At 40.3% G+C, this 21,402-nt stretch overlaps 1 protein-coding gene and 1 pseudogene across 2 annotated transcripts in view; both read left to right on the forward strand.

The window, feature by feature from the left end:
• Chrna7 (cholinergic receptor nicotinic alpha 7 subunit) overlaps positions 1-21,402 on the forward strand; it is a 112,783-nt gene that overhangs the window by 15,226 nt on the left and 76,155 nt on the right. The gene's annotated exons all lie outside the window — the stretch shown is intronic.
• On the forward strand, positions 4,725-6,889 carry LOC114628779 (annotated as a pseudogene).

Raw genomic sequence — 21,402 nt, forward strand, 5'->3', positions numbered from 1 at the left:
CATTGATACATTGAAGTTAAAATAGAAACCTGAGATCACAGCCACTGACAAGCAAAGACAGTTAATTAAAACTAACAGAAATTAAATACAAGATTATATAAAATCCATGATAGTGAGTTGAAAATTAAAAAGGAAAATTGGGCTAGGGGCAAGACTTTGAAGCAGGGAAGTTGACCACAGGTTCTGTCAGTCTGGAGCTATGGCTGTTGACCTGTCTCAGCTGCAGGTGACAGGCAGAGGGAATTGCAGTTGTCATGGCTAAAGAAAGACACCTGTGAGAGATGCTAGGCATTGACTTTTAGATAAGTGAAAGCAAATTGTCTGTAAAGATTCTTCCTTGAGTCAAAGTGATGGTGTCTCTGCTCCACAGGGAGGGTGCATGAAGGGAGAATTCACCGCATGAAGGGAGAATTCACCTTGCTCTTAGAGCGAACGTAAGCATAGGCTAGCTTTCCAGTTGATTTCAGGCTTCGGGTTTAAATAAAGGGTTTCTAGTAGTGTATTTCCTCTAAGGTCACATCAAATAAATTATGTTTGATCATTTTGATTCAACAGATTAAGCCAAGGCTACTCAATGCTCATCAGAATATATTTGATTAACTTTGGCTTGATAAAATTTGCAATTTCAATCACTGGTCAGAAAACACAGTTTGCTACTCCATAAAGGCATTTTGTTGATATTTGGAGTAACTCCACCAAGCAGCCAGCGCCCAGAGGCATAGATTTCATTCTGGAAATTAGCCCTTAATCCTATTTGAACATTTTGCATTGTACTGTAATTGGTATGCACAAGTGTGGGGCCATATCAGAATCCAGTCAGTGAGCTGTGACAAATGACTCACCGAAGGTCCCACCCCCAAGCCTAGCCACCCCATCCTCCAGGACAAACAAACCTGCTAGCTTTATTTCAAATACCAAGTTTTAATCTTTCCTGCTTTTGGAACTTCTTTTATTTTTATTTTCTTCAGTGCCAGGGCTTAAAGCTAGTGTGTTACTGTCTATCACCTAATCCCTCTCTGTGGAGCTTTAACAGCATCTATTCTTTCATATACAGCTGCTTTTGTTCAATTTATTTTTGTGAGCCACCAAAACTGTTGCCTATAACTTCACTTTACTCATTTTTACTGTACAGCCATAACAAGATTTCTTATTATATTGATAGATACCCAGAGTGTCCGTAGATTTTCTGTCATAGAGAACATGGCCATGAATATTCTCTCGGCCGTCTCATTGAGGTTTACATCTGCATCTGCACAATGCTCGTGCTGTCATTCCCTGGTAAGAGTGATGCTCAGTATTTAAAGGGTCCTCAGTTTTCTCTCCAGCTTTCTTGCCACACACACTCACCACACTTACCCGTCTCCTCCCACCGTTCCCAAGAAATTATATAATCAATTTTGCTTACATTATTTCGCTGTGTTTATTGTAAAATCTATGAAGCCCCTCTCCACTTCTGATTCATGAGATCAACAGTGGTTATATTTATTTTCCTAAGAGTTAGTGCTGTTGTCATTTCTGGGGTACAGTCGGTATTTCATCTCTGTCCGGTAGAGGTACAATTTTCCCTGTTATGTTTAGATGCATGTGGTGTTGTAGTTTTGTGTCCTTAGAGGCATCTTTTGATGATTTCTGTCCTCCTGCTTGAAAGTAAATTGATTGTTTCCTGGGGATGTCCTGCACCTGCCTCACCGGGACTCTTCACTCTTGCCTCCGTTGCCAGGTGCGTGTAGGCCAGTCAGTTCAGCTCTGACACTAACTAGGTTAGCATCAGATCTCACAGACAGAGGGCTGGTCTCCACTGTTGTGTACATGCCTTGTGTTTCTGTCTGGTCTGTTCATGGAAGTAGGTTTCCTCTGCTAGAGAGTGGCAAGTCTCTGTTCTAGACATTGCCTGACATTTTAGAAGAGTTATGTGGCTGTGCATGCTCATAGACACTTGATGTTTTCAGTCTTTTCAGCATAATATTCTGGGACTTGGGATGTAGGCCGATGGTAGACCCTTTGCCTGGCATGCTTAAGGGCCTGAGTCTATTCCTCATTATTATTATAAGTAAAAAAATTTGCTGTTCTGTTGAGTGTGGAGTATTTCCTTGTGATTTTAAATAGCAGTACCTTTTTTTTTTTTTGGTTCCGATCTATTCTTTTGTAATATGTCTATTCATTCCTTGATATTTCCTTCTGTTGCTTTACTTAAGGTTCACATGTATAAATTTTAATACTATGAATTTACAACCTTACTGTCTTTATTTTGTGCTGCCAGAACAGAAGACTTGAATGTAACTGGGTTCATTAGAGTAGAAATTGATTTCTTACCGTTCTGGAGGTTGGACAGTGTCCTGGTTTATGTGTGTAACACCATAGAGGGCCTCTTATGACCTAGAACAAGGAAAGAAAGAGAAAAGCATGGATGAAGATGAACTCATTCCTGCAGTAAAGGCATTCATTATTCATTAATGAGAGTGGAGCTCTCTTGTGTGCATGTTCATGTGCATACTTGTATGGGTGTGTGCATACATGGGTACATGTGCTTATAGAGGCCAAATAATAACCTCAGGTATATTCCTTGGAAGCTGACCGCTTTTTATTTCCTGGAGACAGAAGATCTCATTAGTGTGGAACTCAGCAAGTTGACAAGGCTGGCTGGTGGCCAATGAACCTCAGGGATCCACCTATTCCTGCCTCTCCAACACTGAGATTTCAGATTTGTGTGTCTATACTGGATTTCCTCCCAAACCCCACTTCTTTCCTTCTCCCTCTTTCTTTCTTTGTTTCTTTCTTTACTTCTTTATTTGTTTGTTCCTCTCTCTCTCTCTCTCTCTCTCTCTCTCTCTCTCTCTCTCTCTCTCTCTCTCCCTCCCTCCCTCCCTCCCTCCCTCCCTCCCTCCCTCTCTCTCTCTCTCTCTTTCTCTCTCTCTTTTTCTTTCTTTCCTTCTTTCTAGTTCTACAACACTTTACTAGCTGAATTCTCTCTCCAGCCTCCAAAGGCAATTTCAACATGATGTTTGGAGTGAATATTCAAACAGTAGCTGTTAGTTACACCTTAGTATCACTTCAGTTGCTGGGTATGGATTTACTTTCTAAAATGTCCTTTCTGTAAACTTTGAATAGCAATATCTTTTGATAAAGAGAAATTCTGAAATGTAGTGTGGATTATAATTCCTTCTTATCTGCTCAAGCATATTGTGCCTTCGTTTAGCCTCCCCGTTATGAAGTCCATGAAGATTTTTTTCTCTCTGTCATGGTGGTTTTAAGTTAGGAATTCACAATGCAAAGCACAACCCCTCACCCCCATGTGTACCTATAGCCAGTTTGAAGATGTTTTAAGAACATTTCTTATCTTTGTAATCTACCTTGAAGTAGTTTTCTGTATAGTTTATATCACCTTTAAATAGTTTTATGGCAATCTCAACTCATGAGTAGTTTGTATTTTCAAGAGTAATTAAAGGAAATGTGTGGGGTGATTATTGAGATTACTCTTGGGTACCATATTTTATGATGACTGTGCTCAAATGGACATTTCAATTATTGAAGATTGTATATAATATGTAGAAAAAGCTTTGGGACCATTTAATATTCAAAGACATTGAAATGGCACCCATTATTTTGAGAGCTAGCAGGAAAGAAGGGCTTATGAGAGACCTTGGCTCCTATCCTAGGATGCTCAGTTGTCCATTCCCATCAGACGACTACTAGAAAACAGCATCTATTTCCCATTAAGATATCTGGTTCACTACTTGGCACACACACACACACACACACACACACATTTTTTTTAATTTTTAAAAATTACCCCCCCTTTCTCTCTCTCTCTCTCTTGTGTGTGTGTGTGTGTTACTTATAGTAGTAAAGTGATCTATAAATAGTGTCCATAATGAAGATTGGTGGCTCATGAATAAGATAAAAAATAGATTTTATGTGTGTGTGTGTGTGTTTATGAACTAACACCAAAGGACAGTTTTATTGTGTCTTGGTAATCGGAACTTTTATAATCTCTAAAAGATTATCAGGTCATTCTTGTCAGGCAATGAAGTTTTGGTAAGGTTAACTTGAAACAAGTTTGGCTTGACAGTCATAGCTTATCTGTTGAAACATGTTATGGACTTTGGAAATCACTTGGTAAAAACCGTGGACTGTAACTGAGTAGTTCCATGCATACCTCTCATGCCCGAGCCCCTGGATTTGATCCCTCATTTTGCAGTGACAATCATTTGGTCCAAGGCTATAAAAGAACAAAGTCCACTTTCTTAGAACACTTAAACAGTTCTTTATATGATTCTTTCATATATTCTTTAAAAGTAGATTACTTGTAAATTTTTCATTAACTGTTGTAGTTGCTCAGCAAATTTATGACTATCTTATTTAGAAAATTTACATTTGTGTGAGATCACAGATTAGAGATTACAGGTCAATGATGTTCATGTTTGAAAATAAAAAAATAGTGTGTATGTTGATTACAAGTGTGTAAATTCAATGGGATCCCAATATATGTGAATTACCAAGTGTTTATGCTGCTATAATAAGTTTTTGATATGCCTCTGTCTCATTTGGGTTTTCTAATGCTGTGATAGTGTCATGACCAAAGTAACTTGGAAGGAGAGGGTTTGTTTTAGCTTCCATGTCTTGAACACAAAACTGAGAAAAGTCAGAGCAAGAACTCAAGACAGGCTCAGATCCTGATGGTGCAGCAGCCCGCAGCCTCAGCCAGGGGACCCTAGCCACTTTTAATGAAGGAGAAGCCCGGCCAGCCATAGCCTCAGTACCATCACAGCCACCACCATCCACACCATCACCCCCAGCAGCAGCAGCAATCGCATCACCACCACCATTATTATTTCTACAACCACCACCACCACCACCACCACCACCACCACCATTACCACCACTACCACCACCACCATCATTGCAAGCAGCCTCACCAATACCTGCAGCATGGAGCCAAGGGCAGCCCCAAGGCCCAGCCCAAGCCACTGAAACATGAGCAGAAACATACCCTCCAGCAGCACCAGGAAACGCCGAAGAAGAAAACAGCTATGGTGAAATAAATGGTAATGCTGGAGAAAGAGAAATATCTTTAAAGAGCCTCAGTTCTGATAAAGCTACCAACCCTATTTCCAGGGTCCTCAATGGCAACCAGCAAGTTGTAGACACGAGCCTGAAGCAGACTGTAAAGACCAGCACCTTTGGAAAAGCAGGGATCAAAACCAAGAATTTTATTCAGATAAACAGTATGGACAAAAAGAATGGGAAGTCTTATGAATATAAATCTGGAGAGACCCAGGGTATAGATAAGACCGATACTATAGCAATTCCAGATGGTGTTATAACAAATAGTTCAGGCTATATTGCTAATGGTTATGTGAGCAAAGGAGCAGATCATGATGGTAGTGGATCTGAGAGTGGATATGCCACTCCTAAAAAAAGGAAAGCTAGGCACAATAGTGCCAAGGGTTGTGAGACCCTTAATATAGTGCAGGATAAAATAATGCAAGAGACTAGTGTCCCAGCCTTAAAACAGGGACTGGAAACTTTAAAGCCTGACTATAGTGAACAAAAGGGAACTCAAGTAGATGGTTCGAAGCCTATTTGGAAATATGAAACTGGACCTGGAGGACCAAGTCGTGGAAAACCTGCTATGGGTGACATGCTTCATAAAAGCTCAGATATTAAACCTGGTTTGAGTAGCAAAAAATTTGATGATCGGCCTAAAGGAAAGCATGCCTCAGCTGCTGCCTCCAAAGAGGACTTGTGGATCTTGTTTAAGCCACCTCCAGTTTTTCCAGTGGACAATAGCAGTGCAAAAATAGTTCCTAAAATAAGTTATGTAAGCAAAGTTAAGGAAAACCTCAACAAAACTGTACAGAACTCTTCTGTGTCACCATCTTCATCATCATCTACTGGGGAAACTCAAACCCAGTCTTCAAGTCGGTTATCTCAGGTCCCCATGTCAGCTATGAAATCTGTTACTTCTGCCAGTTTTTCTAATGGACCTCTTTTAGCAGGAACTGATGGAAGTGTGTATCCATCTGGGGTTCAGCCACTGCTAACTACTGCTGCTAATACTTTAACACCCATCTCTACTGGGACTGATTCAGTTCTTAAGGACATGAGTCTGACTTCAGCAGCTGTTGAAGAAATTAAGTCTAGCCTTTTTATCTACCCTTCAAATATGCAAACAGTGCAAACAATGCTGTTAACTGCACAAGTAGATCTGCCCTCCCAAACAGATCAGCAAAACCTGGGGGATATGTTCCAGAATCAATGGGGTTTATCATTTTTATAAATGAACCCAGTGCTGGCCCAGAGACTGTTATTGGAAAGTCATCAGATCATAAAGTGATGGAAGTGACATTTCAAGGAGAATATCCTGCCACTTTGGTTTCACAGGGTGCTGAAATAATTCCCTCAGGAACTGAGCATCCTGTGTTTTCCAAGGCTTATGAGCTGGAAAAACGGACTAGTCCTCAAGTTCTGGGTAACATTCTAAAACCTGGGACTACTGAGAGTGGAGCCTTATCCCTGGAACCCTGTCACATAGGTGACCTGCAAAAAGCAGACACCAGTAGTCAAGGTGCTTTAGTGTTTTTCTCAAAGGACTACGAAATAGAAAATCAAAATCCTCTGGCCTCTCCTACAAACACTTTGTTAGGCTCCGCCAAAGAACAGAGATACCAGAGTGGCCTAGAAAGGAATGATAGCTTGGGTTCTTTTGACCTGAGGGCTGCTATTGTATATCACACTAAAGAAATGGAATCCATATGGAATTTGCAGAAGCAAGATCCCCAGAGGATAATCACTTACAATGAAGCCATGGATAGTCCAGATCAATGAAGGACCAGACTGCCTATTTGTAACTTTTCTGCAGCATTAGAGCCACTGTTCATGTGGGACACAAGGCTTTTATGTTCCTAGACCTTCAACACAGCAGAGGAACCATAAGTAGAATCACAGGAGTATATATATATATATATACGTATATATGTGTGTGTGTGTGTGTGTATTTTTTTTTAAAAAGGCAACTGAAAGTAATTAGACTTCTTAAGGAATCAAATCTATTTCAAGAGACTACACATGGTTATTTAATACGGTACCGAATAGTCTTTTCTTTATTATTTTGTTAGTTTTCATTTTTAAGTGTGAATGCAAGTGATTAATGAATACAGACTTAACAAGTGTGGTTCTAAGGTTCCTGCTACTTGGGCAACAAATGACTCACTGGAAAGACAAATCCACTTACTTCTAGGTATCTGTACCTTGTTCTGTGACTAAAGTGATACACTAATCACGGGGAACCCAGAATGATTCACCATTTCCCCCTACTCCACCCTTGGTCTTTTAGTTTTATTTTGAGCCCTACGAGAATGCTGGATAAATGCCTTGAAGTTTGCAGGGATATTTTTTGTTGTTTGTTTTTCGTTTTTTTAATCCAATGATTTGCATGTCTTGCCAAGAGTTGTGCAGCCTCTGTGGGGTATTGGGGAAATAGTTCCTTCCTTTTATTTTTTTGTGGGGTGTGGACAGGGGTAGGACATTGAAGTTCTACATTCCTGGAATAGTCTGTGGGTACATAGTTAACTTACTTTGGTTACGTGTTTTACTTTTAACAGCTAAAGAATGTAAGAGTGTCATTCAAAGAAAAGTTGCAGAACAAGTAGTTGGCTGATAATTACCCATTGTAACTGTGTAACTGGGAGTAAAAATATATTCTGCTTTTCTGCTGTAGGTGCTCAGACTTGCTCTCTGTCACTAACACTAAGTGTATACTATTGTTTTTCATCAACCATTTAAGAGAAACTTATGTACCTTTCTGTAAATTCTTTTAATTTCAGTTTCTCAGCAAAATTTAAAAAGGAAAAAAAAATTCATGAAAACTGTCTGTTTTTTAAGCCAGTGAGGAGGTAATAAACACTGCTTATAGAAAGTGTGTTTTCAGAAAAAAAAAGAAAAAGAAAAAAGAAAAGAACTCAAGGCAGGAACCTCAATGCAGGAACTGAAGATAAGGTAATGGAGAAGTGTTGCTTACTGGCTTGTATCTTATGACTTGCTCAGCATGCTTTCAAGTTACACAAAGGACCACCAGGATAGCAATGGCACTACCCACAGTGAGCTGGATCCCTGTCATGTCAATTGTCAATCAAGAAAATGAACCATAGCTTTGTTCACAGACTAATCCATTGGGACATTTCTCAAGAGGTTGTCTCTTCCAAATGATTCTAGTTGTGTCAATTTTACATCAAAACTAGCAAGGAAGGTCTCCAAAGCATGCATGTTGAAGACTTGCCCATCACACTTGGCACTTTTGGCAGATGGGATAGAACCTCTATGCAGTGGGGCTTAGGGAAGGAAGTAGGTTATTGGGAATATGCTCTACTTAAGGGAAGCATAGATCCTCTGCTGGATACTTTGCTGTGCATCTTCACTGTTTCTGCGAGTGAAAATTATGGGCAGTAGATTAAAGTATAAACTCTAAAGGAATACTCCTGATGGGAAGTGTCCCCATTCAGTTTTGGATAGGCAAGAAACAGCAGGATTTTAGACCTGTGCTGCCACTGGTCTAAAGCAACAAGGCCAGGCAATCATGTTCTTAAATCTCTATCCTTTGCATTGATTATTTGTGTCTGGTAAGATGGCTCAGTGGGATCAGAGGATGTTAGTTCTATCCTGGAACCTACTACATTGTGGAAAAAGGAGAGAACTGGCTCCCTCATGTTGTCTTCTGACCTTCATGCGTATGCTATGGTATTGGCATCTTTCTCTCTTACACGCACACACACACACACACACACACACGAGATATTTAAAAATTCCAAGAGCTGAGGGTGTAGTTCAATGACAGAGTACTTGCCTAGCGTGAGTTGAAACTCTTTCCGTGTTTGAACTCCAGCCCATCCTGTCAATTGATTAGTTTAGGCATTTTGTTACACTAATGGAAACTGACTATGACAAAGGCCAGTATGTGTGTGTACATGCAACCTGAAGACATTTGGAAATCAGGCTGTAAATACATATTTTAAAGTTAGCTACATTGCAGGCAGTATGGGATATTTCAAGCAGAAGTGTCTCTCTACATCTGACTGTGAGACTTTCCTATTTCATATTATGGATTGTGTGTTTAGAACTCCAGCTAAGCCGGGCGGTGGTGGCGCACGCCTTTAATCCCAGCACTTGGGAGGCAGAGGCAGGTGGATTTCTGAGTTCGAGAGTTCGAGGCTAGCCTGGTCTACAGAGTGAGTTCCAGGACAGCCAGGGCTACTCAGAGAAACCCTGTCTCGAAAAACCAAAAAAAAAAAGAACTCCAGCTAAGTAGAGCCTGCCTCAGACTCTTCCATCACCAGCTGAACATCTCACAGCTGAAGATGACAAGGGCTGTGGGGAATTCCTCCTCGCCTCCTCTCTTCCCTGAGCCGGACAGGATCATTTGAACTCTCCAGCTTGTTTTGTGCACAGATCAATTAATGCAATGACAGTGACCCAGGACAATTCTTTGACAATAACCATCAGGCACACATTAAAGCAGCAGTGTGCAGATGGCACCTTCATTGTTTCTGACAGGGAAAATTATGAGCAGTGGATGAAAGTATAAAATGAAGGGAATAATCATGAGGGGGGAGTGTTCCCATCCAGTAATGTTTTGCATAGGCAAGAAGCAGCTGCTGTAGACAGACCAGCACAAAGATTCTGTTGGCTTCTTGAGTTTTTACAGCCTCAAAGTGCTTGGAACTTATACCCAGAGAAGGAATGAAGAGCAAGATGGGAGACACTGTGTAGCTTCAGCTGGTCTTAGAAAAACTGCATGCTTTTCAGAAATGCCATTCTGGGAGGAAATGAGAAATGTCTTTGGACTTATCACTAATGCTGCTGGAAAATCTGGAAAGGTTTGTGAGTAAAACAAGGTGGGTTTAGGCCTTTGATTTAGGCCTGTGCCTGATATGGGGGAAGCTTTGGCTGTGTGACTTTAGGTATGGTTTTACTGTGCACATTTGAAAAGAGGCATACCATGACATCATTTATGAATCTAACCTGAAATTCACAAAGCACTCTCACATGCCTTTGTCCCATTGGTGGTCATGTGAGACCGCCAATGTGGTGGTCATGGTATTCCATTAGTTTGGCTGTTCTGTTTTACAAAGGGCATTTGGGAATTTGAATCCAATCCTCATTGTCTACCTTTTGTCCTAGGGATCTCTTTCTCTGTTCATTTTGCATATTTATTCCACTGCATCTTCTGTTCTTCCTGGTGCTCACACTGCCATGGAGTTGGCTACTGAGTCTATCATGGTGGTCATGTGATCCCTAACAGCATATCTATTTTGGACATAAAATATTCAATGAATCTCCAGGGTCTGTATTTCACCTTGTATCCATGTATTGGGGCTTACCTTCTTGGAGGAGCACATGGGTATGAAGTTATATTTGGAAACAGTGATTAAGTATATCTGGAAATCTTGTTGATTGAAAGTATGACTATGAAGTGGAAACTTAAGGGTTCTTTGAAAAGTCAGTTGTGTTGGATGGTGTTTTGCTGGGGGCAAAAACGTGAAGGAGTGTTTTCCTTAAGTGGGCCCAATTGAAGGGTAAAGGCTAAAGCAGGCACTTGAAGCAATGTTTTGCTGCAGTGGACACAAGTGAAAGACTAAGGCAGACTCCTGAAGCAATGTTTCACTGAAGCAGACACAGGTGAAAGAATGTTCTGGTAAAGCAAGCACGTAAAAGGGCACGTGATGAAGGATTCTTCACTAAGGACTCATGTGTATTGGTCTGCCTTACATTGCGTATTCCATTTGTTGGGAATCCACAGAGAGAAACACACCAAAAAGCTTCTTGTCGTTTCAGTGGATTCGAGCTGATTGGCAGAGTGATGTCAGCTGGGGCAGACTCACACGCTGAGGCAAGACATGTGTTAAGAGAAGACCTGTAGAGGATACATGATGTTTAGAGGGAGTATAAATAGGACTCATCAAACTATGAGAGGGGCCTGGTGGTAGAGCTAGCTGTGCAACACTGGTTCGTCTCAAGTCTCTGCTGATCTTCACTTCAAAGAGAGGCACAGCCGAGAACGTCTGGCATTCCTGGTGATCCAAGTCCTTCCTGCTGACTCGTGTTGATTTGGCTGAGGCCTAGCTGTTCCTGTTAGGTCATGCCACCACTGCTGCTATCCTAAGTCTATCGAACTGGATTGCTGGTATATCCAAGAAGAGTTTGCAAGTAGGTCAAGCTGTCACTGCTGACCTATAAACTGAACTGCTGATTTCCTGACAACACAGATGGATTTGTTCCAAAGAACCATTTCTAAACAGGACCACTTCCCCCTTCTTCTTTCTTTTGTACTACCTTTGGTGGGTGGTGGGATAAAGGGGAGGTTAAAACATTTAAGAACCATCATTAAAAGTAGACTTTGAAAAAATTAAAAATTTTGTAAATAGGAAGTTTTTTCTTTCTTCTGGAGTTGAAGAAATGAATAGTTAGATGTAAAAGATCCGATGAGTCCTTTACTTCCAGGATGCCAAGTAGGAGAATAAAAATCTCACATTCATCTGGGAGAGTAATGGAAGACCTTTCTCCAAAGGACACATGCAGAATGCCATCCTTCTCATTCAGGCAGCATATGAGTAGATTGATACAGAGCTCGAATGCCAAAACTCCAATTTTCACTTTGAAAATCTCTGCACAACCAAGTAGGAAGTCAGAAAAACTTTAAACTATGCATGGAAATGGAGTTCATCACCCACAAATTATCTGAAGGAAATGTGGAATAAGTCGACTTCTTCAAAAATATAAACCCCAAGAAAAGTGAATGTGACCTGGGAAACATAAGTTTTCAGAGTCCATACAGTTTTCTAACAGGCCTATTTGTCAATCAGGAATACCTAGAGTGCATACAGTTTTCTAATAGGCCTATTTGTCAATCAGGAATACCTAAAATTTTACCTGTAACTTACTGTACACATTTCACAAGTGTCCTGTCCAGCAGGGCATTAAACGGGTCCAGGGAGGTCATCTGAAAGAGAAGATGGGGGAAAACAGGTGAACGCAAAGAACGGCGATCTGTCTATAGTCTGATCAAATTGCAATTTTACTTTTTTCACACAGGGGTTATATACACAAAAAGGCAGGATGTGGGGAAAGGGATGATGGAGGAGCGTAGGTGTTCAGGGGGAGTACAAATATCTTCTAGTACAGAGAGTCAGTTGTGTGAAGGTTCAAGGGACAGATCACTATAACTCTGCCTATGATTCACTTGTCCTTATCTAAGTTGGTGCTATCCACCAAGGCTACCTATCTACAAGGTCTATGACTATTCAGCCTGGCAATTTTCCACAAAAGCTGCTTGTTTACAATAGCTTCTAGTCATCCGTTTCAGTGTTTTTCCACAGAGACCCAAGATTTTGTGTTAGCAGGCATGTATGTCAGGGCTATTGCTGATTTTAGGCCTATGGATGATTCTAGGCCTTCAGTGTATAAGCAGAGCTGCCCCTGACACACAACTTCTCATTTTAGAAGAGCAAGCAAAGAAATAATCAAACTAATGCCCCCTCCCCAATCGGCTATCTATGAGGAATGGGTTTAGGGGATTTGGGGGTTAGGAGAAGAAACATATTTGAAGAGATCTCTCTTATGTTTCTTTCTATATGTAACTATATCTTTAAAAAAATTTTTTTTGAGACAGGATTTCTCTGTGTAGCCCTGTGTGTCTTGGAACCTGCTGTGCAGACCAGGCAGGCCTCAAATTCAGAGATCTTCCTGCCTTTGAGTCTTGAGTGCTGGGATTAAAGGCATGCATCATCATCACTGATCTATGAATCTATATCTATATTCCCTCTTCTCTGTCTCTCTCATACACACACACACACACACACACATTTCAGATGATAAAATGAATGTATATGTATTAGAACATATATTTATGTGGTATATATTAGATTTGGAGGCATGTTATAGAAACTATAAGCAAATTATATGTGTTCTAAAAATGTCAGTAACCTTTTAAGTCTAAAGATAAGGAGAATAATAGAACAATAACAAAACTGGTCAACAGAGGACCATGGCAAATATTCATATGTCCTACCAATAAGATCATGTTCTGTCTTATACTCTCAGGTTGACTTAGGTAGTAGTAGTTCTAGCTTTATGCCACATTTTAAAGCTAGGCTTAGCTCACACATGTTCAGACAAAACTAAATACATATTTAAGTCATCAGGTATATGGGAAATGCTATGTCAGATAGTCCTGTACTTTGAGGTAATGCAAGACTTACAGGGACCCTCTGCAGCTGCCATGGTAGAACAAGAGCTTCTGTGGCTGCCTCAGAAAGCTAGATAGCATCAGACTGATATGAGGACAGAACAGGTAGCAATAGGATGACCATGCAGAGCAAGGAGGCGTGGAGCACTGTGGGCTATGAGAACTATGTGCCATCACCGTGAACACAGGCTGGGTCTCACTGGAGCATGCTCTCTTATTGAGTGCTTCAGCCTACCTGTTGGATGTGCAGTCCTCTGTCTCCTTTCTGATTGGATACTAAAGCCTCCATGAGAGTGAAGACACTATACCTAGAGACGTGAAAGACAGCTTCCAACTGTATATCCAGCTGTGACACCCTGCACCAAGCCAGGACCTGGGAGGAAGCCAGTAGTAGCAGCCAAAAGAGAGGGAAGTCCAGGTTCTTGCCTTGCCTGGGGAAGATAGTTTGAGATTGTTCAAGGTTTGGATCCAAAGATGCTTTCTTGTCGAATCAACTGTGATATTAAAACATTATTTAGAAGATTCTACATGGATAAAAAGCAAAAGATCCAAAACACTAAGAATATCATTTAAAAATGAGATATAATTAGATTAGACATAGTGACACACTCCTTTAATCTTAGCAATTGAGAAATAGAGGCAGGAAGATCTCTATGAATTTAAGGCTATCTTGGTCCATGCAAGGTGTTCCAGAAGAGTTAGGGCTTCATAGTGAGATCCTCTCTGTGTCTCTGTCTCTGTCCCTCCCTCCCTCCCTCCCTCCCTCCCTCCCTCCCTCCCTCCCTCTCTTTTTTTCTCTCTCTCAAATTAAAAATGTCCTGAGAATATCAACACAGCCCTCCTGTCTCATTCTGTAAAATCATAACACCTCTTATAATAACACAGTGTGGTTGGTGACATTTCTTTGGGGGCCTTGTTTTCATTCAGTAATTCTTTTATTTTATTCGTTTACATCTCAAATGATATCTCCCTTCCCAGTTACCCCTCCACAAGCCCCCACATCCCATCCCCTTCTCCCCCTTCCCCTTTGCCTGTATGAGGGTACTCTGACACCCACTCACCCACTCCTGCCTCACTGCAAATTGTCACAAGCTAGAAACAACCTAGATGTTCCTCAACAGAAGAATGGATACAGAAAATGTGGTTCATTTACACAATAGAGTACTACTCAGCCATTCAGTAATTCTTGTTCACAATTTAAAAACTGAAAGAGAAATCTGAGGTTTTCTGTGTCTGTCTCCATTCATGTCTTTCAGCTAGCTGGCTCCAGCTCCTTTAGTGGTTTCTCTGAGATTTACACCCATAACTAAAAATAAAGTGCTCACGTCACTGCTATTTGCTTTAAAGTTATGGTCAGCGTTTAAGGACTTCCAGTAATGAAGGTGAAGATCTAATTCAGTGCTTAATCTTAGCTAAAAGGCCCAGAAGCGATGAGAGGATTCAATTCTCCATATGCTCCTCTTCTTGGAACACATGATCGCACTTGTTTGTCTTTTCCCATCGTTCTCCAGAGAAGTGTTTTGGATAGTCTATAATGTGTAAATTAAAGTCTATTAAATCCTTATTCATCTCTGACCCCTGTAGTAAATTATGTTTTTTTCTCTTTTTTAAGAGTATACTGTTTTCTCTTGTTTATAGATTTTTCATGCAATCACCATTTCCTGCCCAAACTCCAATGGAAGTATAATTTTCTCCCCTTATGTCTAGATGTGTACAGAGTTCCATTTTCTGTATTGTTAGAGTCATTTTGTAATGCTTTTTGCCCTCTGCTTAAAAGCAAACTGTTTGATTCCTGAGCCTGTTCTACACCTGTCATCCTGAGACCCTCTTTACTCTTGCCTCTGTCAACAATGTTGACACCAAGTGGGCAGGCTTTAGTCACTTCAGCTCTGACACTACCCAGAGTTAGCATTAGATCCAAAGGACAGAGCCTACACATGGACCACTCTTGAGGTTTAGATACCATAGTATGGTCTGGTCATATATACTTTTGGAGCCTTCCCATGGCTCCTCAGTTTTGGTAATTCACTTAAAAGCTCCTGAGGTTCAGGAATGTGGCATTTATATTACCATCATTAAAGGAAGCCAGTGAGCATCCACAAGAAAGAGCTAGTGAAAGCCTAGTGAATCCTACCCAGAAACTTCTGTCTCTGTGGATTCTGGTACACTGAGCTTCCCACCCAGGGGGCTCCCTAAGCTTCATCTAGAAAATTTATTGGAGTTTCATTCTGTGGTCATGGTTAATTAAGTTGATTGAACACAATTTCCAGCACCTATCTTCTCTCCAGAGCTGAAGTGAGAGTTCCAGCTCTCTGATCATTTGGTCGGTTTTAAAAAAACAAACAAACCAAAATAACAAAACAAACAAACAAAACCAACCAACCCCTGCCCTGGACCTCTTCAGAGATGTGTGTATCAATCTTATAAATCCACGTTTGCTAACTCTGTGGGAGGCAGAGATGAGCCAAAGGATTGTAGAGAAGTTTTAGGACAATAAAGCACCTCTTTAAATACTAAGAGTGGATAGTGTTCTCACACATTTGCCCAAATATGTCACCACTAGGAGAGAATGCTAGTGCCAACTATGGATTCCAGGTAACAGCTCCATGTCCTCCTTCTAGGTTCAGTTACTATGAAAAAATACACCTCTTAGGGTACTGTTAGTAATACACAGGGCTATCTATGCGTAAGGAGAAAGGGTGTGTAAGAACTCTCTGTACCTTTCAGATTTTTTTGCTCTGAAACAAAAAAAATGCTCTAAAAATAATGTCTACTAAAAATGAAACAATGACCCAGTTATAAACCACATACCTAGGTAAATTATAGCAATATAGACAAGGTAAAAATAAAATGATAGGAGAAAGTACAGCATACAAACCTTAACTAAAACAGACTAGATATAGCTATGTTGATATAAACTATCCTTCACAACAAATTACATTGCCAGAGTCAAAGGGAGCTGGTGTGAAATTATAAATGTATCAGACCACCAAGAGCACCCAGCAATCCTAAGCTTGTGTGAGCCAAGCAAAAGAACGTAAAACCCCTGGAGGAAAATAGACAAAATGAAAACCATCCACAGGGACAGCTGCAAATGTTTCTGTCTTGCAAAAAGTAGCAAGGATACAGAATAACCACTGTCAATCAACAGGATGTAATCAACACCAACATAATGCTCTACTCAAGACCAACAGAATACAATTCTTTTTAAAAGAGATGGAGAATGCACTAAGATATACCATGACTATGTAAAGTCAACACATTTCTAATAATTGAAATCTTCCAAAGCTTCTTGTCCAGGTATGGTGGACTCAAACTAGAAATAAGTAACAGAAGGATAATGGAAAAGAATGTGTAATTTATCCAGCTTAGTGTTACTATAACAGAGTACCTAACACAGCCTATTTATGAAATAAGCAGAGGCGTATGATTCTAGAGACTCAGGACCAAGATTGGATTGCCTATTTTGCTTGGGACAAGGGTGGTATGTCAGGGTGTACCCCTTACTAGTAGAGAGAAACTGAAAGATAGGAGTTTATAATGAGAACATTCTCTGTGACCTAAGGAAGGAGAGATGATTATCTCTCATGAATATCGACTACAATATTTTAAAGAAAACAACACCAAACAGAATTCAGTAATACATAAAAAGAAAAAAATTTACCTGTCCTGGACAGGGAGGGTTTATCCTAGAGATTCCAGATATTTTAATGTTTGAAAACTAATCAATACATACTAATCACATAGTTATAATTGAATTTAACTCTCATCATAAAAAGCTTGAAAATGAAAGCAGAATATGCTTCCTTAGTTAATAAAGAACATCTATAAAAAGCTAAATGTAATGTATGTTTAGTAGCTAGAGAATTTTCTCCTAAGAATCGAGGCAGTTATCTCTTCTCACAAGTACTGTTCAGCATTGTCCTGGCAATTAAAGTTCTGGGCTGCACAGGGGGCTGGAGGAGAGGATGTGGAAGACATGAAGAGGAAAAGAGGAAGTAAAACCATGCCATTTGCAGAAGACATGGCTGTTGGTATGAAAATTTCTCCAAAGTTTACCAAATATCTGCTAGAATGTATTCCCCTTTATTATACTAAATATGTTACCATTCTTTCAATTGGTGTAATTTATATCACAATCCTTGTAAGATACTTAGAGATATGAGAGTATTCAAAATTTGTATTAAAAATAAGAAAGAAAGACAGACAGTTTTGAAAAAAGAATGTGGGGGATGATTTCAGCAGCTTTAAGGTTTGTCTTACTTTAGATTGGATAAGCACGTGGGTTAACAGAGCATTTGGGATCTAGAGGAAAACCACTGAAAGGATAACCAGCTGATTTGACAAAGCAAAGCTTATGAAGAGAGATCTGTTTTTCAGATGAGACTTCTGAAATTGGATAGCATAAAAATTAGAAAAAATAAATTTTAACATAGCTTTGTATTTAATACAAAATTAACTCAGATTACAAACATTAATGTAAAATGTGAAACTATAAACCCTTTGAAGAAAACTGCAGGCAATCTTCAGGGGTTTTACTTGATTAAAAGTTTCCAAAAAAGGTCATAATCTACAGAAAGCCAAGCAAGCAAACAAACAAAAAACAATAACAAAAAATCCACTTAATAATAAAAAGTAGAACTTATAAAGATTTATGTAAGTATTTTGGGATAAAAAAATCTGTTTAGAGGAATAAAAGCAAACCTACAAATAAGGGAAAAATATTTGCTGTTAGCTTACTAGACAAAAAACTCATGTCTAGAATATATGAAGAACTATAAAACATCTGTCAAGAGACCCCGCATAATGGGGTTCCCCTTTGGATCCAAGATTAAGCACAGACCACACCCAAACACCTGTTTTCACAGAGACATCTTTTATTAAGCAGGAAAGAAAAGAAAAGTTAAAAAAAAAAGTTAAAGAGTGACTGCGTTCTGATTCAGGCAGAAAAACAGCAGCAAAAGACCTTGCAGGTGTAACTATTTCCTTTTAATTTAATTTAAATTATTTTCTTATTTATTCACTTTACATCCCGTCTGGGTGACCTCCTACCACAATCCTTCCCCCATGCCCCTTCTCATTTCCTCTGAGCAGATGTGGATTCCCTTGGTACGCTCCCCAACCCCCAACTCTGGCACTTCAAGTCTCTGCGAGGCTGAGTACTTCCTTTCCTACCCAGGCCAGACAAGACAGCCCAGCTATTAGAATATATCCCACATATAGGCAACAGCTTTTGGGATGGCCCCCGCTTAAGTTGTTCAGGACCCACATGAAGACCAAGCTGCACATATGGTACATATGTGCATGGAGACCTAGGTCCAGCTCGTGTATGTTCTTTGGTTGATGGTTCAGACTCGAGAGCCTCAAGAGTCCAGTTTAGTTGATTCTGTTGGCCTTCTTGTGGAGGTCCTATCCTCTTCTGGCCTGCAATCCTTCTTTCTATTCTTTCCTAAGAGTTCCCAAGCTCCATCCACTGTTTGGCTGTGGGTGTCTGCATCTGTCTGAGTCACCAGTGGGTGGAGCCTTTCATAGAGCTTCATGCTTTTAAGAAGTGAAGAAGAGGAGGCCTGTGTTAGATGTTGTGGTATATTTTGATTGGGCATGTTAATTGAGTGAGCCAAAGGGGGTTTTGATTGCTGGACCTCAATACTTTGATACCTGGACCTTGGTAGTTAGCCTCAGGAAAAAGACATGGCCAAATAAGGGAATAGACTTCAGTGGCTAGCATTAGTAATGTCCTCTAATGGTTTTTAGCAAGGCAAAAGGCGTAGGGGAGAAAGGTAAGGCCTACCAGAGCCACACTGGCCAGAGTCCCTTCATTATCAACATAGAATATCTAGTCAGTATGTGAGCGAATGTATCAATAGAAATGAATGATATTAGTGGCTTTTTGGAAGCTGAGGAAGGAAGGAAGGGATAAGGGAGGAATCACAGAGAGCAAAAAACATCTATCGTGGGTGACTGCTGTCTTGGGAGATATGTGGACTGTCTGGTCTCTCGAGATACAGACAGAGGAATGAGACAATCCCTCTTAACTCCTCTGAGTTTATTGGGGTTCTTTACAGAAGCATGAGTAACACAGTATATGACATGCAGGCCAGTTGTTCATGTTGCATGATCTCTGAGAGGTGAGGGCTTCTTGAGGAGCTCTGGACGTCTCTTGAGTATCATGTGATCCTCCTCTTCCTCCAGGAGGGAATATTAATGGTCCCCATCCTGTGAAGGTGGTCTCTGAGTCATTACAGCTGTCCTGCATGGTGACAATCACGGTCTGGTCCAGCCTGAAGGAAATATCTAGCCTGATGGAAATCTTCATTCTAGATAATGGTGATAGTTTCGTGAGTTTACACGGTTGTCTATACTTAACCCATACATTTAAAATGCATTGTTTTATAAATTACAATCCATTAAAGCTGTTTTTAAAAGTCATTATTTTAAATAGGCAACTATTAGCCCACACTGAAGCGATAAGTAGCTTAATTGAGGTAGCTAAGTAAATGAGGGGCACTAAGTACTTTATCTTCTTTGGGATTGTTTGCATTTTATTATGCTGCTGCAGCTGTCGTTCATGACCATGCTACAGAGTAGCTGGCTGGGGTCACTTTGCTCTTCACAGATATTAACCACCAGTCTCAAGTCATTGAGTCATTCAAGGCCTTGGGAGCTAGACTGGCAGATCTCTGGTGACTCATAGCTAGCTCTAAGCCCAGAGTGTGAGTAAGAGTCATTGCTCCAGCTTTGGGAGCCAGTCTGTGATCAGTTGTGGAAGTATGATCCTAGATTTCAACCAGCCCAAGCACTTGGTAATCCTCAGCTTCTAGCTTTGGAAAGCATCAACCATAGGAAGTGCCTGCTGGTGTCACAGCTTCTGAAAGGGACCTTGAGTGGGTGAATGGGTGGGGGTCAGAGTGCCTGTATCAACTGGTGGTACAGCTCTTAGACTAAGGATGTTGAGACCCTGCCACTATTCATCCCACCATCTTCTCCTTGTTACCATGGTATCATGTGCCCCTGGTATTTTTTTCTCATTATATTTCATCTCCTCCTTTTGATTTCTTCTGTGTGAGGATCCACTCATGTTTTATTCTGTCCTCTCTAATCTATTGATAGGCTCATCTCTTTAGGTTGCTTAGTGCTAAAACAACAGCACCCCACCCGCCCACACACACAAAGACCGTGCCTGTTATGTTAGAAATACAGTTTGTATGTAAGGGAAGATGTTAAGAGAAAGTTCGTCGTTCAAAACTCAGATCACATCTCCCATTATTGCAGAGGATGGGAAAAGAATACAGAATGGGAGTAGAATCCACAGAATGGATGCAGACGGTTCTTTAAGCAGTCAGGCCCCGAAGACTTCAATTTATGTCATGCTTAAAACAACTTTTCATTTTATTCTTCATATCATGAGCGCCTTCTGAAAACAAGTTAACAGTTATAAAACATTCCTACTGTGGGTCTAAAACATTTTTAAACGGGAATTTAGCTTGTTGATAATATCACTAGCATTATATATTATAACATCATAGTCGGGATTTTTGGTTTCCATCTTTCTTTTGGTGTCTTAAAACTTAGTGTCTTTTAGATGTAGAAGCACTAGTCTCAAAGCTATTTTGTTGTTGTTGCTTGTTTGCCTCTTAAGCTCTTTATATGAAAATTTCTAACCAGGGACTATGTGCTAGTTTTGATACATTGATTCAGTATATAATTCAGTTTTACCCTCATCAGCCCTGAGTCTTATTATAAATACTGCTTTGAATGATAAGTTGGTTATTTGCATATTGCCATCTATGCATAACTACAGATGTAAAGAAATGGCCCATAGTTAGGCAAGTAAGTTGTTCTTTTATTTCCTCAGTTTTATTTCCTACTATGCATAAGAACAGCAGCAGCAATTGGGACAACCATGAACCTGTACCCAGCAGAGGGAGGAAACCCAGTATGTGGAAATATATTTGACGTTTGTATCCTTTATTTATAAATTTGATGCTAAAATTGACCTAGGGAAAGGAGAGGGGATAAGAATGCTGACTGACAGTTACTTTCATCTCATTTGCATATCTCAGGTCTTCCTGAAACCCTCCCTCCTCCCTGCAGCAGCCACAGGCTCCCAAAGCCTTGGAATTTCTGTTTCCAGCCATTGGTGACTTGCTTGGTTGCAGTTT

Source organism: Grammomys surdaster, unplaced genomic scaffold, assembly GCF_004785775.1.
Source record: "Grammomys surdaster isolate TR1022 unplaced genomic scaffold, NIH_TR_1.0 271, whole genome shotgun sequence".
Classification (NCBI taxonomy): domain Eukaryota; kingdom Metazoa; phylum Chordata; class Mammalia; order Rodentia; family Muridae; genus Grammomys; species Grammomys surdaster.